Source organism: Serinus canaria, chromosome 1A, assembly GCF_022539315.1.
Source record: "Serinus canaria isolate serCan28SL12 chromosome 1A, serCan2020, whole genome shotgun sequence".
In the NCBI taxonomy this organism is placed as follows: domain Eukaryota; kingdom Metazoa; phylum Chordata; class Aves; order Passeriformes; family Fringillidae; genus Serinus; species Serinus canaria.
In genome coordinates this window covers 50,871,907-50,898,449 of record NC_066314.1, presented here as the reverse complement: position 1 = coordinate 50,898,449, position 26,543 = coordinate 50,871,907, and the positions used below count along the sequence as shown (strand labels likewise).

General features: G+C 41.7%; 1 long non-coding RNA gene across 4 annotated transcripts in view; it reads right to left on the bottom strand.

Annotated features, from left to right (window-relative positions):
* The window catches only part of LOC127061112 (uncharacterized), a 101,762-nt gene that overhangs the window by 65,348 nt on the left and 9,871 nt on the right, over positions 1 to 26,543 (bottom strand). The window contains exons 3-4 of one of the 4 annotated variants that reach the window (XR_007780580.1): positions 4,445 to 4,534; positions 3,570 to 3,706 (exon numbers count right to left, since the gene is read on the bottom strand). The exons of 1 other annotated variant lie outside the window; for it this stretch is intronic. This is a non-coding gene — a long non-coding RNA (uncharacterized LOC127061112). Of the gene's footprint in view, positions 1 to 3,569; positions 3,707 to 4,444; positions 4,535 to 4,933; positions 5,992 to 8,645; positions 8,824 to 26,543 lie in introns of those variants that run through there. 2 more of the 4 variants (XR_007780579.1, XR_007780582.1) reach the window with 2 other exon arrangements.

Sequence of the window (26,543 nt, the reverse complement as noted above, 5' to 3'; positions counted from 1 at the left end):
TGCATGTTGATGCACAGCAAGGGGAGGCTGTGGTGATGAAAAACAGAGACACCCAAAAAGAACCATCTTTGTAACAGGTGTAACATCACTGGTGATATCAGCAGCCAAACATTGGTGATAACCTACTGGAAGTTACCAGAAATCAAGCATCAGAAGATATAAAACTACATTAGGATCATGCTTGCAGATGCATTCAGGATAGCACAGGGATGTGTTTGCCATGCTAACAACACTAATCAATTAACAAACCTTCCAGGCCAAACTAGAACTGAAAAAAGAGATGCTAATCCAGTTTCTAAAGCGCAGCAGTGCACGAAGTGTGGGCTCACTCCATATGTTCTCTCCCTCCTTGCAGAGTAAACCTCAGTGTTGCTTTTGCATGTTTAATGACAGTTTTCTACAACTCGCTGAGCCTAGGAAATACTGGAGGAGCTATGAGTGATTAAATTCAACTGGAGCAAGGCCAGCTCATCTCTCCATTCTTCAAAGCTGGTGGAAAATGTGCACCAGTAAGAGGTGAGGGCAGTAAGTTCTCTGGCATAAAGAAAGCAGCCACCCTGCTGAAAGTTTGCCCCAGAGAGTCTGTCCTGCACTTGGTCATGCCTCAGCCCCTGCCAGTCTACCCAGCCTCACCCTCATCTTTCTACAATGAGACTGAATGTTCTGTACAGTAAATAAATAACCTCAGGCTATGAATCATGAGGCTATTATTCCTTCCAGGCTTTCTGTTCTAATCCAGAGCAGAAACTTTCTAATGATGCCATCAGCTGCAAGAAAGGAAGCTTGAGTTACCATAGCCTCTGGATAAAATAGTATGTGTGCAGTACACAATTGCTTGTTTGTTCAGATAAGGTGTTGTTAACAGTGAGCCCTCTGACTGCCTGTAGTAAGGCAAAATCAGTTTGATACCTGGCCCCACTGCCAGATGAGAGCCACTGGCCTGTAATGCACCCACTCTTTTCCTTCCACTTACGCCCTATGAGATTGATCACAAATGGCCCTTTGCCAATCATGAAAAATGAGCCTTATTTGTGCCCAGCACCATCCTATCACACATTTACTCCATCTCCACACACACCCCCCCCACCCATTTCCCTCCCTCCCTCCCTTCCTAGAAGATGCTATGTGGGTCAGGAATGTGACAGCTCACACATGGCTCTCCATTCCCAGCTCTGCCATATGGCTCTACAGGCCAGAACCCAGCGAGGTCATAGCAGCTGCAGCACAGAACTTTTGGGCTTGTATACTCAGACTGGCATCCAAAATCTGTGCTAAGAGCCCACAAACACTGTGGTGCATGGACAGAGGGGGCTGGTGTGTCAGAGCAGCCTGAATATGAGACTGAGCAATTTAGTGAGCACGTGCATGTGCCAGCTTTAGCACTTGGTGTGTCCTGTCTTTCGGGAGAGTAAGAGGGCTCTTCCCATCATTAAAGGAAGATGTTCCCATTCCTACTTTCCAGGGATGGAGAGTAGAAGTTTTGTCCCTATCCAGTGATGAGTTTGGGGCAATCTCTTCCTAGTGAGAAACCAAGTTTGCTTCTTTGCCTAGTGATGACAGACTCATATATCTTTTCAAACATTTGAGTAGTGTAACAACCTGCCCATCTTTTAGGCTTTCCCAACCCTTAACCAATTGTCAGACAGTAAGGAAATACTTTTGCTCTGTTGCTCTCTACTCCATTGATTGGAGCATTTGCCTCAGCAGGCAGAATGTCTGGGTTTGGCATTTTACCCTAAACAGTTGTTGAAATGTAAGGCAACCACTTCCTAGGCTGAGCTTATTAGCTTGTTCACATGAATGTGATTTGAAATCTTTCAAACTGGAGCATGCCTTGCAATGCACTGCTGCATTGAGGAGATACCCAGAGGGCAAAGGGCTGGCTCTGATCCCTCCAGGCAAGTCCATCATTACAAGAAGTGCCGCAGAAGAGCAGAGAACAGAGCATGCATGGAAATCCCAAGTGAGTGGCAGTGCTCTGATAGAAGATCCCATACGTGCTCCCAGAGCTCTTACAAAATCCTTGTTTACTACCTACCTTTCAACATCTGTTGCTAACATATTGTTTCCTGTCTTCACAATCTTTGGCAGATGCCTGCAAGAGTAGCTCAGAGTCTGGAAAGCAATGCCCAGTAGAAAGGGTGTCCCCAACATTTCCCTTCAGTGGGCAACTTCCTTATCACCTTTACTCCCTGTGAGATTGGACTCCTTTTTGTTTGCCAAAGGCTCACTGTCAGGTTCAGTGTAGGAATTGCAAATGTTCATCTCTTGATCAATTGCCAAATACTTCTTCAGGAACAAGGAGAGGGATGGCTGCTTATTGATGCCAGCCTGCATCCTGAACTAGAGATTTCCAGCTCCCACAATTTAGATTGCACTCTGTTTAGACTGCAGCGAAGAGAGGCCATAAATTACAGTAAGCTGTGAAGTCCAATCACAGAAATAAAATCAGAATAAAATTCAGGAGTATTTTTCTTCCCTGTCCTGTGTATGCTCCCTATAGATCAATATAGCAGTAGGAGGGAAATGTGTACACCCTGACAAGAGTCCTTCATTTGCTGGGAGTCTGGGTCCTTCCAACATGTTTCAAGTTGTTGAAGCATTTGAAATGTAGCCAGCTCATTATGCATTGAGATTAGTTACAAGGTATTTCAATAAAAAAAGTAGGGGCATGTAAACCTATTTTATAAAAATCTGCTCCCCACACAGACTGTACACATTGTGGTCATTCTGCTGGAACCACTCAAGGAATGCAAAGTTATCCATTTCTGTAGGTCTTTCCAAAGCTGGGGTTGTAAGGCAAAATTTAGGGTGGAAAAAAGCCTTTACAGTGCATGGTTGGTACAGGATTTTTAAACCTTTAAATCACAGCTAAAGAAAAATCAATTTCCTTCAAAGTAAGGCTGGGCACTGTGCAAAAGTACAGCTATTTACATGGCAAATCACAGTTTTCAGCTTTCAGCCATTTTGCTCATGGGTGTTTGAGAAGCGTCACAAGATACAATGGGAGAAATGCATTCTGCTTTTCATTCTCACTTACAAATAGTCTGAATACTTTGTATGTAAACTTTTCAAAACTATTCACCATGCATGGCACATTTTAGTCTAGAAGGTAGATACTTCACAAGCTACAACTATTGAAAAATACATTTTTTAATAAAGAACAATTTACCCTCTTAAATATAGAAATAGTTGTCTCTTACTTTAATAGCTGACACTGTGTCTCTCTAAACATAGACATAACACATCATTTTGCACCTAGTACCTTGAATCTAGGCTTTTAAGACTTCTAGGATGAAAAAAATGGCCAAAAAAAGGTGAAAAATATTAAGGAAATTGGAAAAATAATCAGGTTGGGTTTTTTTCTATTTACTATGGAAGCACAAGAAGCATGAAAGTACTCGTGTTTGCAGGTGTTGCAATAAGGTGTTGACTTACCTAGTTTTACAGTGAGATTATTCTGCTCTAATCTTGTAAGGATTTTTATTTGATCATTGTAAATGATTTTTCTCATGGCTTTTCCTACACTAAACGAGAAACCCATGAAGCATTTGGTAGGAATTATTTTTTAATTTTTAATGGAAGATACAGTATGGTTCCTTGTGGCAGCAGATCTGCTCCATGGGAAAGGGCTGATCCTTGAAATACAGGACAGGCACTTTCTAAAACAGCACATAAACTCTGGCTTCTGCCAGGACCAAAGCACCTATGGAAAGACAACAGAAATGTCAACAAGCTTAAAAGACTTTTCTGATAACCAGTCAGCACACAGTACCAGAGCATGCAATTCTAAATCTGCTCCCAAGAAACCCAGCTTGCCATTTGGTTCCTATGTCAGGAGAGAAGTGCTGCCTTCTTTTTTCAGATATGTAACTCCACCTGAACTGCCAAAGATTTTCTCATTTGTTTTTTGATTCCCTGACCTTCGGAATAAATGTGTTCTTTAATATCAAAAACGATGCAATTCTTGGCCATTTGCACAGCACATGCACTGTCCTGAATTTCAGTTTCATGCAGATATGTGTGAAATGCAGGAGCTGGCACAGTTGAGATGCAGCTCTGCCTAGTCCACTGTCCTAGAATGCACAGTCACAGCCAAAGAGACAGTCCCAGCTCCACCCTCACCTCAGAACCATTGCACCTTTCTTCCAATGCTGCCCCAAAGCTTCTGCGGCCACTGGGGGTCCCAGGCCCTGCCTGTACAAGTACTGCACCCCTCGGTTTTGTTGTGAAAACCCTGGTCTCCCAGAACCACCACTAGGTGACAGAATGGCAGGGAAAATGCCTTTGGAGAGCAGAAGTTCACAAGCAAATGAAAAGATGTCACACTGTACCACCTCAGTCAGACACTGTGGCAGCAGCAGTAGCACTACAGCTGCCTGTAGCATTTTCTTCCTTCCTGCTTCTCTTTGTACTGCTCTGGAGTTGCTAAGCTGATACTAACCATGCCTCTGTTGCCATTTGGGCATATGAGTGCTTCAGGACGTGGTAGATTTTGCAAGGATGCAAAGATACAATCAAATCAGATCTCACCCTAGGGAAAAGAAGCAGACAGTCAATTCAGGCAAATTTTTTCAAGGGATTTTAATACATTTGTTGTTCTTACTCTTTGGGGTAATAATGAGCAACAGCTTTGGGGACAATTGCACAAAAGGTGTCTCAATAAGGACAAAATATAATTTTGTAGGTGCACACAAAAAAAAAGGGATAAGGAGGAAGGGAAATTATACAGTAAAATTTATGATTTATTAAAAATTCTTCATTTTACTGCAAATCATAATGGACTCCTGCTGCTTATAACCTTATTGTAACCAAAGGGTTATATTCATTTCTTGCATAGTTACATGCACATAACTCTGATTGAAACTACTAAGCATTTTATGCTTCCTGGTAGGACAGAGGTACCACACAAATAATTTACTACAGCTGAATTAGAAACAGTGAAGATGGCCTAGAATGTTATAAATGTAGATAACATTGCTCAAGGATGTATAGCATTGTCCCTTTGACCTTTTCCTGGGGTTAAGCCAGAAAGGGTCACAGGCATTGGAGGCAATTGAAGGACAGGTTTCTTGAATACAGCAGTCACAGGGAACCTCAAAAAGAAAGGATAATGCAGAAATCAGGGGGAAAAAAATTGCTCCAAAGCTGAATTCTTCTGAAATTTTGTGTCATTTTGAGTTTAGACTGATTTTGAAGAAAAGAAACAGCAGCAAAACTATCCTTGCCCCTACTTCACCTAAGAGATCAGTATCATTTGTCTTCTCAAGTGAGAAACAACATTTAAAGAAAGAGCTTCTACCAATAATTAAAGCATCTTCAATGCTTACACAGCACACAGAAGTCATGAATGTTGCAATGTGGAAAAAAGGACAGCTATCCAAATCCCTATTTAGCTAACAAAATAAGTAGCACTTGTTCTCAGATGTGCCAGACCCCCCAAGGCTCCAGTCTAATTGCTCTCAGAGGCTGTGGACAAACATCCTTCTTCAGATCCAGCTGTGCTGCTGGGTGTTACCACTGCAGCTGCTCATCTGTGGTGTTCTCCATCCTCTTCCCACCCCTTCCCTCCTCTAGTGTTAAGCACCCTTTTGAGCCAGCCCACGCAGCAGTTTGTGTCAGCATTCCATAGTTTGCGCCAAGCCAATTCATTCAGCTTGGTTTAAGTGGTTTAAATAGGAGGTGGCAGTAGTGATTGTAGCCCTGAAGCACAAACTTTGGGCAGCAAGGCAAGGATAAATCATCATGCAGCAGCCACCTGGAAGCTGATGAAGAGAGCAAAGAAGATCAGGTGCAGAACAGAGGTCAAGTAGCAGTTCAGATCTAATAAGCCAGTTCAGATCTAAAAAGCCATTTTTTCATGATGGGAAAGAAAAAGTCCCATGGAATTATCTGGGTCACTCCCATAGGCTGGACATACGGGACCAACAGGTCTTGTGCCATCCTGTATATCTGATTTTCCAGCTTCTCCCCTGTTCTGGGATGTCTCACCTGCAATTAAAGGAAGGACACTGTTCAAGTATGGCTGCCATCTATCCACAGTACTTGGGTCACATTCTTTGTTCCTCTGCCTGTACATGCTGAAGTACCAGTGACCTTCAAAATCTTTGGGGTTTGGTATTTTTTAGGGATTCAGACAAATATTTCTTGTCAAGTATCTTTGTTTAGCATAATCAGTCCAGAAAAACATGAATTTTCTGCCTCTAAGATACGCCCCTAGCAGCTGTGATGTAAACAAAGAGTGTCTAGCTCCCGATACCTGATGTGTTCCCATCCAGGGAACCCCAGTCCAAAAATGTGACAGGAATACCTGGATGAAACACTTAAAAGGCTTGGCTGGTCCCAAAAACACTGTATTTGAAGAAGCAGCTTTTGCACCTACAACATCTTTTGGTCAGTCCCTCTAAAGAGCAAAACTTGCAGCCTTTCTCATATAGGAAGTGATGTAGGATGACTTCATCATCTCTTCTCTTTGCCCAACTCCAGCTGTTTGAAGATGCTGTCATGCAGTGTTTGCTAAATAATATGAATGTCTCAAAAGGGTGGCAAGACAAAAAAGTAGCACCCATGCAAGAGACAGCCCAGTCTCTATATCCCTGCCTTTGGGAAGCTGTGTCTACTGATGTATGAAACATCCCAGCAACTTTCTCATCAAGTGATTCTCAACTGCAGAGAAGTCGGGGATCCCCATCCAAATCAGCTGACCCAGCTGGGGAGGAAGCACAATCAGTAAGAAACCAAATCAAGAAAGTATTAGCTAAAGTCACCTTGCTCTCAGTGAGGACAGGTCATAATCCTCCCTGAGTCCTTCTGGGAACATGAGAGCTTAGATAATGAATCTCGAAGTCTCCTTTGTCAGGCACAGGAATGTGACACCTCTAGCTCTCCTCAACTCATCCTCTGCAGCTGACTGATTCCCAAGGAATAGCAGTGAACTTTCAGATTCTCCTCCAGCACACAGAGGGCCAGGGAGCATCCACCAAGGAGCTGTTCTTACATTTTCAGTTGCCTCCTTTCCTGCCCCAGTCAATTATGCAGCTGTAATAGAGACAGCTAGAAAGTGACAGTGTTCTGCCCCAGAGCTTGCTCCATTCATAGGTGTGAGCGAAATCTGGGCTTCTTTCAGTTTTAGCATCGTCTAGATTAAATTAAAGGGGATATATTTGTGTTAACTTATCTCATAACCTGAGGAAGGATTTAGAACAATTTGAAACCTCAGACAAGTTCAGAGAGTGATTCTCTGAACTGATTCTGCAGTTATGCCTCATAACCCTGAAGAAGACAGTGCAAAGCTTTATAATAACAAGCAGCTCTTTTATGTACAGAAATGCTGATTCTAATTCCCCTAACTTTAAAAAGGCATGGAACATTAAGGTGAAAGCAAATTCTATTTTTGCATAATTTTTCCTTGCTGTTACAACAGGGACAGACACAGGGAGAAGGGCTGATGAGGCCATAGGTCTGATTACAATATATACTGGCTGCCATGCAGTCTCTTAGCCACAGGTTTGGGAGTGGCTGCTTCTTTTTCCCCACTTTCTTAGATAGTGGTCACATTCCACTCAACTCTACACTACTAAAATTTGTTTCAAGACCTTTCTGCAAATGAGAACAAAGGGCTGTACACAGTTTCTTAGATCAGTCCCTCATTTGTTTTGTTTTGCAGTGAATGAAATTATTTCTACGGTACCTGACGTGTTCCAGAGTTCATTTTGGAAACTTTCTAGAGAGGGATTAGAAAGTAGAAATTATCTTCTTGTGGTCAATAGAACCTGCATGCTCGAGGGTGCCTCAAAGGCTTTTGTCCTCATTTTATGAATTAGTGACTAGTTCTTTAAGAAGCTTCAATAAATTATGTCCTCAAATAAAGACAAGTAATGTGTACAACGTTAGTAATTTCCCTTCTACAAGAAAGAAAAACACTCAGCAGTATGAAGGACACCTACAGTATCCCTCCTTTATGACTCATGTCCACCCATCTTCACTGCCTTTTATTCTGGACTTACTGTTTGAAGTCTTTTTTGCTCTTCCCTTTCCAGAAAATATTCACTCTCTGAATGGCTTGGCTTGATTTGTTAGGACAAATTAATCTAAATCACTGCTGTTAGGAACATGGTAAACTTCTACTCGTGTACAAAAGATGAAAGGTAACAGCTAGGAAGTGATTATTTCTATTACTAGGTTTCTATATCAAATTTCAGACAAAACATTCCTGCTCTTAATAGCTTGAATGTCTGAAAAGAAATCCATGGTAACTTCATTAACATTGTCTGAATATTTTCACAGACTGGATGTTTTCAAGAAATAATATTTTAATCATCTTTCTTAATGAAGAAGAGAAGATCAGTACAATGTGCCCATTCTGTTGCTTAGGCACTCAAAGTTGGCACTGGCTTCACACTAGGGCTGTTCACTTGCTCACTGCAGGATGCTGAGGCCCCAATCCAAGAATGTAATGAAGTTCTTGGGCCTAAACATAAGCCTGAAGGTAATTTTTCAGACTGTCTTGTGTTCATTGGCATAATCCTGCTCCAAACACCTTGCAGAAATGGTATGGCAAACCAGAAGGGAAGGGAGACGGCTGTTATTTGCAAACAGTTTTGACAAAAAATTCCAAGTGTGGAACAGCTGACACTACACAGTACCTGAAGTGGTGGTCTCCTAAGCAAATCCATGGGATGTGAATCATTTACATCAGTCTCCTTAACGTCCTGGGCAAAGCCATTGTGCTGAACTGTACTTCATTGGACTGCTGTAACTGGCACCTCTGAGCAAAATCAGCCCATTCAAGCAGGGATCCTGTTACTTGTTCTGCTCTTCTTCCTGTGACAATCAGTTCAAAATTACACCATTAAAATAATCTCTGCATCCACTGAGAGGGGGGAAGTGGGAACTACAGACAGGAATTTTCTAAGCCCAAGTTCACCCTCGGCCAGAGTCTGGCATGCTGTTCAGGCACCCATGCAGCAACCCCAGGCACGAGGACATGTGTGGGCAGAGAGGGGATTCATCTCCCTCCAGTTTCTCAGGATCAATGGCCAGCAGGATCTGATTTGTCCTGTCTGCAAGTCTTCTGTGTGCGAAAATAAGAAACTTTGGCCGAAAGGAATGGGTCCTGGCCACAAAAACCACAGACTGCAAGATTCCCACACAGAAAATTCTGTGATAATTGTCAAGATCTTGTGGCTCTGCCGAGCCACAAGTAAAGCTTACTTTACCCAGTAAAGTAGGCATGTGCCTGTGTACAAAAAGGAGGATGTGAGGGTTTGGGTGCAGTAAGCTAGGCACACCTCAATTTGTGGGGACAGTCTTAAAGAAGAAATTGTTGCATTTTATTTCAAGTTAATTGTGTGCATATTTCTCATCAGTACACCATCATCAGTCTAGACTATTGGAAATGGTTTTGGTTTTTTTTTTCCTTCAGCTGCATTCCTATTATTTGCAGAGGCAAAATTACTCATGAATCTTAAACAGCTTTTGCGCGGAATCAGCTTAGCTAATGAAAAAACAGAGAAGATTGCCATAATCTCTTGAATCTAAGGAGTAATATACAGAACTGATTCTATCAGGATGAGGAAGAAAGGAAGACATGAGAAAGGTGGCCAGGTGCATTATGAATTTTTTGCAATATATTTCTTTAAAATATGTGGGGGAGGGAGAGGTGACAGTATTTTAACAATACCATTATTTTACATCATCCTTCTCCTTATTACTTATGGACAGGCTGATGCTGAGATTTAGTACAGGAAACAGTTTTAAGAATCCATATATTCTTGGCTACAGTTCATGCCCTCAGACTGTGCCAGAACACCAACTGAATGTTAAATATCTAGCCTAGCTATGCATTTTTAATGCAGACTTTACCTTTATGTTGAAATAACACTAAGCACTAATGGCAAGTATTTTTCTTTTTTAACACAAATACAAGGCAGTATCCAGAAACTGTACTGAAACAGGAGTAGTCAGAACCAACATACACTGCAAAAACCTATGGTTTCTTCCCAGAGACAATGTGTCATTCACAATGACAATGGCATGAAATTAGATGTGACCACACTCATGAATAAGGTTTGCTGGACTGGGAGCTTTTCATTTAGAAGATTTAGGCAGGTCTGCAATTTATTCTAGTGCTGCCCATCTGTATGCCTCAGCTACGCCACTTGAGGTGTGTTTATCACTGAAGGCAAAATGAGTCATGGCTCTTCTGCCAATGCTCCACAGACTTGCTTTAGATGTAGAGGTGAAAGCCACATCAGCCTGTCAGCCCTCCCACACCAATGTGGTGGCCCAGCACCTCACCAGTGAGGCTTTTTTGGATCCAGGCTTTGTTCTAGGGTCTCTGCACAGCAGTGCCCTGGGGTGTTTTCAGGAACTAACTAGGTCAGAGATCTCTGACCAAGCACTGCTTAGAGTAAATGTTCCTTTAGAAACTATGAGGATTGTTAGATGAAAATAACCAGAGGAGACATCGCCTCTTTCTTTCCATGGCTTCTCTTGTTCAGTTAAGCACTGATGGCTTCAAGGCAGGGATTCTTCCAGTGTTTGTGTAGATAGGGCACCTGCACCAGTGCAATACACAATAATTAATATGCATTAATTGTATATACCAAAGAAATCAGCTGACTGGCAGGTTATGTACCCATTTCTGAAAAGATTATTTGGTCTTTATTATTCTCTTTGCCCTTAAATACACACATAACTATATACACATATTTCTTCTCTATGGAAAATATTTTAAAAAATGGACCATTTTAAAAATAAGGTATATAAGGCCTGAGATCTGGAAAGAATGAAAGGGATGTTCCTAAGCCATGAAATTTTCTGTATTTTGAAATGGTGTCTTCAATTTTTAAAATTATTTATGGAACAAACATACTAGGTTTTCATTACTGCACAAGTCTTTGATTCATTATGCTTTTCTATTGAAAACAGAAAAAAAAAAAAAACCTCAGTGTAAGGGGAAGAACTGGATATCAGCTGCTACATAAGCAAATTAAAAAAAAAAAAAGAAGGAGAGACAATCTATATCCCTGTAAAAGATTCCTAGTCTTCTTCTTCTGCCTTCCTAAAACCTAAAGCTTAAAGGATTCTTTCATTGGCATTGCCTTTTGCAATATTCTGCTTTGGGTTTGCCTGGTACTAATTTAAAACCTGCTTGCCCCAGTAGTCAAGACCAATTCTGAGACGTGATGCTCCCTCGCTGGCACAAGGTCTTTCTCCAGTAGACAGGGATGAAACCGTGCAGGAGGAAGCAGTTAGAGCTCTGCAGCAGCTCACCCATGGCCCTGAAGTGGGATCCCTTTTCAATAATCAGGCACCAAACAGAAATATTTCTGTTTCTAATGCAAACAACGTTTCTGGGTTTTGCTTACTCATTCTGTCACTGAGACACCTGAAAAGGATGGGTGGTCTGTTATGTACCAAAAGCAAACAGTATCACATTTATTTTCCTCAGAGAAGTTAAGTTCTCATCTCATGTCTTCACCCCAAGGTGTCCAAACACCACCTTAATTTCCTATTTCAGATGCTAAAGAGCAAGTAAGGTGCTCCTGATGCCTTAGTTGTTTCTCTGGAACATGTTACACATTTTGTCATTGTTTCCTCTGTCAATACTCATACCATGGATACACAGTGATAGGAAGAAGTACCTCAGTTCCTAAAGAACCAGCACCTAGTTCTCACCACCAGCTAAAGTTAGTTGAAATGAATCCCACTCACTGCTACTTTCTGGGCAGCTCAAAGATACCTGTTATAAGCTGCTCATGCTGTGCCAGCAGTCCTGCTTCAATCAATGCAACACCTCACACAGTGAGACATGACCCAGCTACAGGCAGAACTGATTTTCCTTTTCTTGAAATCAATGCATTCTGCCATTGATTTTCCTTAGGACCAAAATATTTCTTTCTCTTCAGGATAATGATATAAGTATGGCCTTGATGGTTAAAAGCAAAGGTCTGTGCAGCCCAACAGATTAAAAAAAAAAAAAAAAAAAAAGAGCAGAAGCAAGGCTGGGGATAGAGTGATTATCCCCATTCCTTTCCAGCAGCTAGAAAGTATGTTTTTACCTGAGCTTGTAGGTCTGTCTACATCACTCAATGCAAACTTTTTTTACCTAATGCCAACACATTTATTTAGTTGCTGTTTTAATTTAATTTCATTTGAGCTTTCACAATTTCCTGTGGCAATGAGTTCCACCGCGTCATCTCTTGAAAACATATGGTGCTTCTTGTAAACTAAGTGCCTAAGAAATTGTTCCCTCCACCCTGGCATTTAAGATGTGAACACTGCATTGGTTTGCATGGCAAAAAAAAAAAAAAGGTATGTTTTTATCATGTTATCTATTTATTTTCTAATAATTTCTAATACCCCATTTGTCTTTTTGACCGCTGCTAGCTTTGAGGTGATTGTTTCTAAAGAATTATGTGTAATGATTCCCAAATCTGTTTTCTGAGTGGTAATAGCTCATTTAGAGTCCATCACTGTGAATGTATAGTTAAGGTTGTTTTCATCCATGTGCATTACTTTGCATTTATTGACACTGAATTTAATCTGCCATTTTATTACCCAATCACTCAGTTTCTTGAGCTCCTTTTGTAAGCCTTCACAAACAGTTTTATCTTTGCCTGTGGTAAATAATGGGATGCCAGCAGCTGGATACAACAATTGATATTCACCTCTTTTCAAGGAGAGTATTTAGAGGCATGCTGCGCCTGTGGGACCACACCAACAATCTTCCTCTTCTGTGAAGAACATCTACAACTGCATCTCCAAAACACCCAATATCTCAGGAGTATCTAGGCCATGTGACTTTTCCCTGCTCCTTTGTAAAGACTCATGCCCACCCATAACATTTTTCTATACTAAAACTCCCTTTCACAAAGCCAGGCCTCCTGGTCCCAGCCCATCGCGGGGAGGTGACACTCACAGTTACAGTTTTCTTCCCACTGTGTTTCACCAGAGAAGCTCATCCCGCCCTCCCGCGGGCGCAGCCCTCAGCGCCCGCCGCCCTCCCGGAGCTCCTGGCCGGCGCAGCCCCTGTGACTCAGCCCCTCGGGGAACCTCCGGGCCGGCCGTGCCCAGGGCTCCATCTGGCGGTGACCGGCCGGCACGGTCCCAGATCCCTGCCAAGACCATCAGTCATTCTCTCCTGCTGCTCTCGCTGTCATAGTCCTTCCCAAGCCACGGCACTGTCACAGAAATTATGCAAGTCCCAGCAACAGTGGGATATGAATGCTTTTACAGGGTAAAAATGCCCAGAAAATCCTGTTTACTATTCTGTTCCCATCTTCTTCTAGGGGAGGTGAAGGAAGAAAAATTAACTGAAGGCCACGAAAAGGTATAGCTGATGAACAGAGAGCCAGGACCCTGCCAGGGTAGCACACTTCAGCTGGGAACTTACCTGATGTAACTCAGAGCTCAGTGCTTTTGTTAGCATGCTGCTAACTCATGGTAGACTAGCTGTGTCTGTAGAGTGCAGAGTCAGAAACACTGAAAAAGAAGTTGCTTTCTACTTTATTCTTCACTTGCTCAGAGAGAGGGCACTGGGAACAGGGGGGGGTTCATCTCCCTCACTCTGGGCAGCACTGTGTGTCAGAACAAAAGCCAGTACTGAAAAAAATAACTATCTTCTTAGGCTCACACCCGAGACTGTCACTTGTTTGGCAGTCTGTGTAAAAAGAGAGTTCCACAGCAGAAGCAGCATCATGGTACAGCAAAGTCCAGCACAATTCTACTTGGAGAAACCAGCGTGTTTGAAACTATTCTGTACATCTCTGAACTGCATGGTGCTAACATGCCCTATGCATGTAGAAAACAGTTCAGATACAAATATTTAAAGTACAGCCATGGTTTAGCTCATCTCAGTTCAGCCCAATTCCACAAATGGCAGTGTGAAGACATCACAAGATTTTTGTAGCTTTTTTTCCCCTTAAGATGACTGCATTAACTGGACACTTCTCATCTTACACAGAGAAGTGTTTCCTCGTGTTTCCTAGTTCTATACTTTTCCAGCATCTAGCACAAGGATGTTCTTAGGTGTTAAAAGACAGTAAGCTGCAAATTCAGTCTAGTGGCTTGAGAAGCCCAGCTGAAAGCTACATTTTGGAGCACTGAACAAGCACGGAACAAAAAAAAAAAAAAAAAAAAAAAAAGAATAATAAGACTACTGTATCTACGATTAAAAAAATTGAAGGTATTTCCAAGCAAACAGCTTCCAAATTTACTCACGTTTGCAGGCTATTGGTCTGAAGACACACACCTGAACTGCATGGAAAGGACCCACTGCAAGGTTGAATGCAGTCATTATGTGCAGGAGTGACTGGGAAGACTCAGAGCCATTCCCTTTTCCTCTGACCTAGCACATATACTATTTGGCCTGGGGGAAACTTCGGGTGCCAAATGAGGCATTAAATCAACCTCAATTGGAAAGCTTTGTTAAGAGCTGCAATTTTAAGCCAAAAAGCAAAACCCTCACCTGATCACTACTCCAGGTCAGCCAACACCTGAATCATATACATTGTGTTATAAAAAAGTGAACGAGGCCAAATTTCAGGATAGAAAAAGGCTCTCGTTTATTAAAACACAAGCCGGGGAGAACAGAAGATCTGGGATAAGCCCAGATCCCCACACAACAGCTCGAAGGAGGAACAAAAGAACACCACAGAACTGAACAGAACTATCCAGAACAGAAAAAAAACCCAACTGACCAGAAAACCCCCCTTTTTATATGCGCCCCGGTCCAGGATTGGTGGGTTTTGGATCCGTGCACCGATTGGTGGAATTCGGGCACTTTGATTGGTCCTTATCGATGTTCATTTTGGACCAATCATTTCTCCAGGGCGTCGAGTGATTGGTTGATGCTCCAGCCCAATCACTCTCTGAATTGTCCACCCTCTGCCCCCACCAAGTCCTGGACTCCTTCCCTTACCCCACAACAGATAACTCCCCTTTTCCCTTCCCCCACAACAAGTAACTCCCCATTCCCCAAACATTTTAACAACAAACTCATAACACATTGCACAATTTATAAATGTAAACTCTTTTTGTCTGTGTTCCTCCAACTGCTGCCCTGAACTTCAGTAGTGTGATCCAAAACCTAGTGCTTTTTTCAGCTGTGAACTAAGCCCATATGAGGAATGCAGAAGGGCATTAATCTTATTTCCTCCATGTGTAAAGGTCTTTATTGCCCTTGAAATCTAGTACTTGAGCTGTGTGTGGTCCTCGGATACTCAGCCATCATCTCAGGCAGGAAGCCTGACTGCATGGATCATAAAAAGCACACAGATTATTTGTTAGTTGTGTTTTGTCTTGCAGAGGGTGGCTAAGCATACCATGGAAAAGGACACCTACCAGACCAGGTTGTTCAAATCCCCATCCAGCTTGGCTTGTTACAAAAAATTACTTGTTATTACTCGATTTATCTCTCACAAAGCAAATAAAATACTCTCAAACTGCATTTATCACAGCTTCTTCAAGACAGACTCAAGGCTGTGCAAATTCTCTTTCTCTGTGTCTTTAAAACAAACTATCTGTATTTGGTCTTCTAAAAATGTTACCAAGATGAGTTATCAACAATTGCTTGTGGAAACAATAATGGGAGGAGAAGCTGACCATGAGAACTGAAAAGCAACTGCAAAGTGGGTAGGCATGAGCCAGGTTAAGCAACCAGCTTGTACTTAAGGTTTAACATGTTATTTCCTCATCTTTCTCCTTGCTGCAGCTGCAAATAGAAGAAATGTGCAAGCTAGTTTAATCTTTGTTATAAAAAAGATGGGAAGTCTGTCAGGGTCCACACACTAAGGACCCATGCACTCTCTCTGGATTTAAGTATTCTGGATTTGATTAGCTCAATTACAGATGGGGAAAAGTTCTTAGTAAAAAGATTTTTGTGGAAGGCAGAGACTATCCTTTTTGAGGATGAAGGTAATAAAAAGATTATGCTGCAGCTCTTCTTGATTTTCTGCAAGTCCATTATCCATAGGCTGGATTTTAACTGTGCAGTCACCTGTGGATGCTCCACACAAACCACTATGTGATTTCCACATCCAAAGGGAACATCAGCAGGGTGCTGCAGTGTCCCAAGTGAAACTTTGGTTCTAGTGGACATTAGCTTCAACATGTCTGCACTGGCAAGGTCCCTCACCACATCCTTTGGTCTACTGTCTCCTCCCTGTATGTTGTCCACACTATTTCAAATGCATTCAGTGCCAGCTGTCTTACTCCTTTTTGTGAATGTGTTATGCCTTTCTGTATCACTATTACCTTGCATTACCAAGAGAAAAAACTCCTTGCCTATGTAGGACTGCTTATGAATGTGTAATTATTTCACTGCTGTGTAGCTGTGTTGTAGTAAGGTGATGCCAACTGAATATTTAGTGATTTCGCTTGTTACGCCTGAGGTGGATTTTTATTGAAATGTGATATTTCTATTATGAGCTATAAGCCCCAAGTCCAAAATGTGCATCTTCAGAACTCTTCTGAGAATATTCTCAGAAACTTAATTTCAGATGTATTTGGCAGTTGTAACACTTCTGTAATAATGATAAAACACAAACATGCTGCAAGCTTGATCCAACCAGCATTTCAATCAAAGGAACTTTTTATTTTACGTTTATGGCAGTCAGGGTGGGTCCATAACTTTTTAAGAATATTTAAGTGAAACTGGAGGTCTTCATGTATAACCAGGAGGATGCTTGAATGCAGCATTCAAATTACTTGGCACTACACTGTGGTTTATGTAGCACAATTTCTAAATAACCATTGCCAGAACATGAAGTGGGATCTACAGATACTTCTCATGTCACTATTGTTAGTCAAGTGACATTACATGTGTTATTAACTGAGCACTGAACTAAATGTGACAGATTTGGAGATGTAAAAATAATGTCACTTTGCTCTCCATTTTCTTCATTGTTCATAAAGGAAGTAACAGAAACTTATTCTTTAAAACAGAGATAATAACAAGCTGATTCTTAACCACATTTCGCTCCTAGCATTAGTGTACTATCCTGTAAAAAAATTAGAGAGTATTTACCAAAAAAATCCCTACCAAAGCTGGCAGTGACTGCCTTGTGTCTCCAGTACAGGGATGGCAATTAGTATGTAGTCTGCACGGAAGATCCAGTGGATAGAGCACAAGGCTGTACCTGCCTTTGCAGATCCAAAGGAATAAATCTACATGATGCCCAAGACAGATTAATGCATAGCAGTGTGCCTGGAGCTCCAGCTCTGCTTTGATGTCAGCAACACTTGTGTTTTCCTTATTAAGAAATGCTTTTAGCCCTCCTGGCCATAAAAAAAAGCTGGAAATGACAACCCGTGTGTCATGGATAGAGCAACATCTGCTTGAATCTGCTGTCAGTGTCCAGCAGAGAGAAGGGCTGTACCTAAAGCTAAAAGGAAATCACAAGGACTTTATTTCCCCCTAAATAACTAAAGAAGACAGCGAAAATTTTTTATTTTTAAAAATACCATTTTCATGGATTCCATAACAAGATCACTGACAATCTGAAAATGTCTTCATTTTTCAAAGCTTACTCCCATAATAAGGCAACTAAATGGAATATTTCAGACAATTGGTTTTATTTTTGGCAACCTAAACTGCAAATAAGCTTCAGTGTTCAGCCAGAAAGGAAATTAACTGTTCTGTTACATTACCGCTATTGTAGGCAGGGGTGGGGGGAGAGAGACAGACCCTGCACAAGCTGCCCCAAACAACCCTCACCAATCTGTGACCAGATTTCTCTTTGGCTGTGCAGGGGCTGCTCAGTGCCTCGTTCTGGCCATGCTGAGCTCAGTTCCCCTGTGCTATGTTGACGAGTGGTGGGGGTAAATTTTCACTCTCTCCTCAGAATAGGCTGTGGAAATTCTTAGTGGATCATAAAATAACACTACTCTCATAGTCCTTTTCAGTGTCTCACCAGTGACTGAGAACTCATCACCAAAGGAGGCTGAATGAGTCAGGAAAAAACCACAGGGAGGGGTGACCTATCAAGCAGCTTTTGTCTTTTGCTTTCTGGGCTGAGAAAATGCCCAGAAATCGCCTCAGAAGTTGTCTGAACTAGACAATGCTCACCTACTTCCTCCTCTTCCTCCCCTTTCTCCATCTGTGGCAGTGCCATAGTCTGTGTTACAGCCACAGTGGTTTTAGCACCTACTGGGACTTGCTGAGAACACCGACAATGGACCAAAACGAGCACAGGGAAGGGGGCTGGGGGCCACAGCTGAGGAAGAAAGAATTCATGCAAATGAACCACTTTTCAGGTGATTCATCAGTCCTGCCTGTGAAACGGAACATCCCACCTTCTGCAGAGACTCTGGCCGTTTATAAAAGCTTTTAGTATGTCCTAATGCATCTGCCCCTTAATGTATGAGCAGAAGCAATCTCAAATCTGGCATTGCCTTAGCTTTCCAGTACTTAACTCTGCAGCCTCAGCTAATAATGTTCTTTAGGCAGACTTCTGGGATGTGATGTTGTGGATAAAAAGCAGACAGTTCACTTGAAGTGAGGCTGGGTTGGCACAAAGCTACAGAAATTTTGTTTTCCTATAACAAACTGCAAAAAAAGAAAAAGAAAAAAGTCCAACTATATATAGCCCAAACAATTTTCATAGTCTGTGCCAATGGCACATCAGAAAATACAGAAATATGTTTGAAATGTCTGTGGTTATAAAAACATGAGATGGCTTCTTGCAGGAAATTTATCTGAAGTGCGTGAAAGTGGCTGCGTTAGATGTCACCCAGAGGAACTAAACTAGGGCTTTTCTGCCTCAGAGGCATAGACAGCTTTAGCAGCTGGATCTAAATTTTGGCTGAAGTGTGGGCAGTTTGTGGGCAAGACCACAGAAGGATCTGCAGTTAGCTGCAGGTCAGAAGTGCCCACTTCTCCGAAGTTTGAGTTCTGGTGCCACTGCATAAGTGGAAATACCATGATTCAAAGAGCAACTTCGGAAGAAAAACCATGCAAACCATGCATTTGCCCTGTAATTGGACAGTTTACTTTGGTATGCGACTCAATTTCCCAGCAGACCCCCATGGGCCCATCCAAACCCTAACAGTGACTTGCTGCTCTCTTCCAAAGATCCTTGAGTCACAAGAGCCTCCTTCTACCCCTGCTTCTGCCACTTCAGCACTTGACCTTTCTCTGGAAGGAGGCAGCAAGGAAGGTCTTAATGGGTCCCCATGGGGCATCATAGGAAGTCCAGGAGTGAGGAAGAACATCCGGCACATAATTCATGACCTGCCTCAGGCAAAAGGGGGCAAACAACAACAGCAGCAACAAAAACAAAAAAGCTCTTCCCTCCAGAGTAGAGTAATAGGAGTTCCCACAGGAGCCCATTAAACAAAACAAAATGCTGAGATCCTAGGAATATTGTGCACTTCATCATTTTCTCAGGATCCCCATGGATAGGGCAGGAAAAGTTGCAATGCTGTCTAAGTGGAGGGAAGGAACCTGGGATGTGTGTGGGCTCTGCCAGGCAAGAGGGACTTGTACCTCCTTGGCAAGTGGAAGAATGTCTCCTTTCTGTGCCTGCAGGTGATATTTTTCCTTCTCTAGTCTGTACATGGATATCTTGTGCTCTCCCAAGATTTTGTACGGCCTCAGTGGACTGTTTGCTTGTTCTGCCATTTTGCCATCTGGCCAGCCTAACACGACTGTCCCTGGCAGAGGCTGAAATTTTGATGTTTTGTCTAAATTTGGAAGTGACATTTTCCTCAGGTTTTGTAATTAGAACTAATGAATTGCTACAGTGCAATCTGTTTTACTTTCTCTTCATGGAGTTTGACCTGAATTTTAGCACTGACAAAGATGATGTGTTGACAGGATAGGCTGCAAGGGTAATATCTACAGTCTGCTCTGCAGATGTGTCTTGCTCCTGCCCAAAATCTTCTCCTGCTATTAAGACTTTATTATCTATTGCTCTCACTCCTCTGTTGGCAAAGACATTATTCTCCTCTTGGGACTACATTTGTTATGGCTCTGAGGACATATCTTCATGCCCTCCTGGCATTCCTATTCAAGACCTGTAGAGAAATTAATACAAACCATCCCAGCTCATCCTGAAATAATACTTAAGGTCGTGTCAGGCAAGAGGATTCAGGACCAGTTCACTCCCTTCACTTTGTGGGATAAGTATGGTTTGGGGTATTAGACAGAAAAAAATCACAAATTATTTTAATCTTTCCTACTATAAACTTCTTAAAAAATGCATGTATGGGTGCTGCAAAGACTGAAGTTTAAAGAAGACAGGAAAATTCTCAACTTCTCTTGTGCTTTCAAGAATAAGTCACCTGAAAAACAGGTTTTAGCAACCAGCCTTTAACTGATTTTACTTTACTGGCTTTCCTTATAGATATTGGATGCTCTCTAAAGTTTACTGAAGAGGGGAAGTGGAGAAGAAGGTGCTGATCTCTTCACCCTGGTATCCAGTGCTAGGCTGTGTAGGAATAATTCAAAGCTGAGCCAGGGAAGGTTTAGACTGGACATTAGAAAGAATTTATTCACTGAGAGGGTGGTCAAACACTGGAACAGTCTTCCTAGAGAAGTAGTTGATGCTCCAGTGTTTAAGAGGCATTTGGATAATTCTCTAAATAACATGCTTTAATTTGGTCAGCCCTGTGTTGGTCAGGCAGTTGGTCTGGGTGATCACTGTAGGTCCTTTCCAACCAGAACATTCTATTCTATTCTATTCTATTCTATTCTATTCTATTCTATTCTATTCTATTCTATTCTATTCTATTCTATTCTATTCTATTCTATTCTATTCTATTCTATTCTATTCTATTCTTTCCCACCCTGAAAACTGCAGAAACCCTTTTATGCATAAAATCAAGGTTGCTCTTGGCTTATAAATCACAGGCTTTACTGTATGATATAACTGCAGGAGAATCCTTGCTTGCAAATCAGCTGGGTAAGACTACCACTTCTCATTCTGTGACATCTTTTCATCACGGGAATGTCTCAACTTGAAGTGGAAGATGAGGATGTAAAACAATTTTCACTTCCCCACCTGGGCTGTCACAGCCCTGGTGTGCTCATCCCACAGGACATGCTGCCCTCTCCTGCTTGGCTTTGAGAGGCAGAAATAGTTCAAGCAGTGATCCCCTAATGCTGGCTCTCTCAGCCTGAACATTGAATTAATTAGTGGTAACTAAAGCCCTGTTTCACAACACTGTTTGCAAAGCCCATCATGTGAAAGGTAGTTAAAATCCATGTAGGGTGTCAGAGCCAGCTGGGAACTTTATGACACGGTAATGCTCTTTCTTTGTGGAAATCACAGCAAATTTAGAGAAAGGTAAGGTTGGCAAATCCATACACACTGAAATCTGTGACCATCCCAGACATATAAAAGCCCTCTTACACATACAGTATGGAATTTCTTTATTCCCACATAAATTATCTATGCCGTGACAGTTTTCCAGAATTTGAGAAAAAATATCTACAAAAAAGGTGGGCTTAACAACCTAATATTATAGTTAACTATGCATCCTGTTAATCAGGACAGACAGTACCCTTAAGAAAAACATACATATTACAACTTTCCCTAAATGTTTTTTTGCATCTATGAGACCAGGAAACCGGGTCAGCTGCAAAAACGTGTGTTTGCTCTGCACACACAGAGCTCTGCATTACCTGGGGGTGCTGGGGTTGTTTGGATTCACTGTTCATTAAAATAAAATAAATTTTAAAAATTCTTCATGTTTTTGATACATGCTGTTCCAATAGTCTTTAAAAGGTCATTTTGCCATGTTCAAGATTACTGCTTTATTTAAAAATGAATTTATTACAGTGGAAAAATAATTGAAAGTTCAACAGCAAGACAAAACATTTTATTATGATCAAAATGAAATGTTTTTATTGAGCTGAGACTAATAGACTGAAAAAAAAAAATCCCAAAACCAAAAACGCTAACCCAAAACAAAAATTACATTCTTTTTTGAGTCTATCAGAGTTTGACTTTTTTTTCTGGTTTGGTGTGGGAGCTTACAATCTCAAAATCCTCCCAGCACGGGGAAGGCTGCTTCCCATGAAACTGTACCTAGGCTGTGAATTACTTCCAGACCAGTAATCTGTTGTCAGGAATGAGACAACAGATGCCAGCTCCACCCCATTACTGCAACATGAATATTTCCCTCACAGCCAACACACTGATGGTCAGCTAAACCTCGCTGACTTCTGCCTAAAACTCACTTGGTCTATCTGTGCTTTTTTTTTCATACAAACACACTGAAAAAAGCACATGTGGTTAAGAACACAGAACAAAAAATAACTTAGTTTCACACTCCCAATCTGTGCATTGAATGGTCAGTTTGGGAGTGGAGGATGTATGTAATGTACTCCAGGCATGTCACTTCTAGATAATTAATCTACACTACTTCTTGAGGCGTTTTCTCTTGAAAATATAGGAATCCTGAGGGGTGTTAGGTACATTTCCCTCAGACATTTGCCAAGGATACCTTTAATTGCCCATTGGCAGAGCCAGTCACCCCCTTGCTGGCAAATAAGAGAGTTTGTCATGCCACCATTTCAAGGAGTATCTTCTGCTGGCATCTCCTTATGGATTGTGCAGTGAAAGCCTAATCCTTTAACTGCAGGTACCCTGCAGGACAACAGCAGCTCAGCATAACACCAGTGATTCCTAGTAGCATTCAGTGCCTCCTCCTTCATCACCTGGATGATGAAGAACCATTCCAGGTCACCAGAAGTTCATTTCCATGCATCACCACAGACATATATTCACTACTAAGCCACAACCAATTTGAAATAATGAGCTGCAGGTCATGGACTTTATGTTTTACTCTGTTATTGATTCCTTGGGCTTTTCCCTCCCCTTTTTGTCCCTGGAGAATTGGTTTCATTTCTGTACATGTGGATGCTGTAGCCTTCTTCAGTAGGTGGGGAGAGAATTTTTGTTCTCCCCATGTTTGCAAGGATGGACCTCATTAAGCATATTCCTTCTTTATTTTTAGCTTTCCATCAGGCAAAAAAAATCAAAGCTTGTTTATAGCCATGCTGGACAGTTCTCCATGTCAGTTGCTGCTCCATGGCCTGAATTGTTATGAAAAGGACAACCTTTGATCTCTCCAGCCCCTTCCAACATATAACAGCTCCTGCTCCATTCAAAGCAAATTGCTCCCTATCATGGACTAACTAAAGATTTTTGATGGAAAAACCTCTGCAAAGGGCTATGGGGAGCGGGCAGTGGAGAAGAAGCATTATGAAATACAAGAATGTATTAAACAGAGGGTGAAGTTGTTAAAAAAACACCTCTAAATTATGTAATCAGTGACCTGGGCTCAAACTGTTTGTCTCCTTCCTCTACTGCAATCCTGCTGCTGCTGTTACAGGTTTTGGCTTGGGAGAAATATTTTTTTGAATCCGTTTCACCTTGATGGATTATGATGCCATTTTAAATGTCAATTGATAATAAGAGTGCCATTAAAAAAAATCATAAATGTTATCTGTTTAAACCTACAGTGCCCCTTTTATTAATATTTCTAATTTACGAGCACTTTGAGGAATCTACGGAGACCACGGGGCCAATAAAGCTGAGGTGACAGGGGCTCCAGAAGCAGGCTGGGTGAGCTTTACGCTAGATCACTGCCAGCTGCTGAACTTTGAGGAGATCAGAGCAGCTCAGATGTCACTGGGGAGATTGGAAGAGTCCAGTAAGGTGTGAAGGATGGAAGACAACCTGCAAAGACATGAGGCTCCAGAGGTGATGTGGGCAATTTGCAGGTGCAGGTGCACCGGTGTGTCTCTGGCTGCCTGAGCTCACTGACTTGCTCTGAACAGCTGGCTGAGCACAGGCCCTGGGAGATGAGCTGCTGTGAGCTGCAGCATCCACGCTGTGCATAAACACTGGACAGCTCTGACTCTGAGTCACATTTCTGAAGGGAGTTTAAATGAGATGCTTCAGAGGCATTGGGAGGAATATCATCCCATTACTGCCTTTATCCAGTGCAAGTGACCAGTGGGCCAGACCCAGTCCTTCTTCATGACTGACAGGATAAAGACAATTCTTCTTCCCCCTTGAGATAGACAGTATAGGACAAAAAATTCCAAAGTATTGATCCCAAGCTGATTTTAAATCTATGCATCCAGAATTTTTCACTTTCTGAAATTATTTAATTTATAAACCTCAGGGGTTCTGTGGACCTCTAGATTTGCCTGGCACTGAGAGGATGAGTTGGGAAAATCAACATGGCACAATTTTGTTCTAGACAGCCACCTTCTGCTGTAAAGGGTTTCCTTCAGAGCTCAGCAATCCCAGAGGAAGATGTGTTTCCTGCCTCAAGGAATTTATAGACTAAATTAGATGGGTAGCGCAATAATTGTAACAAATGGGAGTCATCTGCATTTCCAGGTCAAGCAGAAATATAAAAATATCCCCAAACTACCCTGCAAAAGCCAGCATATTAGAACTTGGCAGAAAAATAACTTAATTCTCCAGTAATTTAAAAGTAAATAATTTCTTGTTTTGAACTTAAATAATTTGTTACATTTCAGCAACTCAATCATTTGAGAAAGGGGGTCAACTGAACTATTTTAATTTGCAAAATGTTCATTTGCATTTCAAGGGCCTATTTTTTGCTACTCATCTTTATTTTAACATAATACAAAGCAAGGAAATTCTGGGCGAGCAGTCATTCCAAAGGCAGTATTTAATTTTTTTTTTTTTTAATTAATGAAATTGTATTTATCACTATTTTTCCACTTCTGTATAAAAAGTAGAAAAATGTTCAAGTCTTTTGGTACTACTTAAACATTTTGATATCAAACCTGCCTTTTTTCTGAAGAAACTTTTTACACAAAACATGGGATTTATGCATTATTACACTGCTGCTTTCTAATCCCCTTTCAAGAGCTGTCACTTATTTATCCTATTTCCTCCTTTGTGCTTTTTTTGTTTTCAAATATAGAAGAACAAAAATATATTTCTTAGTTGACATTGCCTTCAGTTTCAATAAAAAAGTACAATACAATCAGACAGAACAAAAATAAAGCCTTCACAAGGACACTTTCAAGTTGTAAATTTGCATATGAGCATCTAATTTAAGCACACACAGAAAATCAACTTGTCACTGCAAGCAGCAGGGAGGTTTAAAGTTGCAGACTGAGACAGACTAGTTATACAAACATGCACAATTTGATTTTGTGACATGGGACTACAGAATCATCTCAGCAGGTACCTGCACAGAGCGGGCTGGTGGCAGTGGAGAAAGGCAGTGCAGGCACTCTGAGTGTGGGGTAATGGTGAATTCACTCGTGACCATAGAACAAGTATTTATTCTATTCTGAGGTGGAAACTTGGAGTCTGCCTGTCTCAACTGTCTTTACTTCAGAAATTTTTTAACATGAATGCACATGTACTTCTGCCAGAAGGCTGTGTTTCTCCCTTTCAAAACTGTGTGCATTTAACACAGCAAAAATGGAGCTGGGGCAAGGACGAGGGATAGGAGGTAGATTTTTTACCCTGCAAGTCTCTAGGGTAATTTACTCAGCTATTTTATCCAAATATATGGATCCTCTCATGAGGAGTACTGGGATCTATCAGACTTTCCTGTGAAATCCTCCTCTTCCTCCTCCTCCTGCCCCTGCAGCAAGGTATGAACACCTAGGTTTTAATAACAAACCAAAGCTAAAGTTTTCCATTGCAAAGGAAAATGTAGCCTTGCTTCATTTAATAACTGAAACAGACAAATCCATAGGCTTCACTCCTGCACCTATATAGATCCTTTAGAAAAATGGACAGCAGGGAAGGTTTAAAACACAGACGTCCCTAGATCTGATTTTCCTGTGCCTAAAACTTACAGGTAAAAGGTAGCACAGTAAACATCAGAGAGTTCAGACTGAATTAATATAATGAAGGCTGGATCAAGGACTCTCAGCTTGAGGCACCTGGGAAGTAAGGTTTGAAGCCATTGCTCTATAGGAAGCCAGAAAGCAAGAAAAGTGGCTGTCTTCTTAATGCCTCAGGCAAACAGAGTAGGGAAAATAGGGTGTTAGTAAAAGAATGTACTAGGTTGCTCCTTGTGCTTTTTCATGGGTTTTGAATCAGGAATCACAAGTAAAAAAGGAAAACCCTCTTATTAAACAGGCAGTTTTAATCCAGGATATGGATTCAGAGCAGCTTTCTTTCCTTTCTCTCTGCATACAAGACAGCACACTCACCTGTTCTCAGCCCATAAATTACCCACTCTCTCATTCTGCCTGAGCAAAGAAAGGGGACACATCCTTCTTTGTGTGCCCAGCCGGGACTACGGACTCTGGCAGCAAAGCTGGAAACTACAAAGCTTGGCTAGAGGGACATTCCTCCATTCATCCTGCAGGGATTGAAACAGGAGGATGTTCCCTGCTTAATGGAGAGGGCCACAAGAACTTTTGCATCCACACAACAGCTGCCACCTCATCACACAGCCAGGAAGGCACAAGATCCTCCTTTATAGAAACAGCAGAGGGATACAAAGGGAACAAATGAAAACACTTCCCACTCTACGCCATGAGTTGCTTGCCTGTTTTGCCACTGGTACTATTGGAGGAC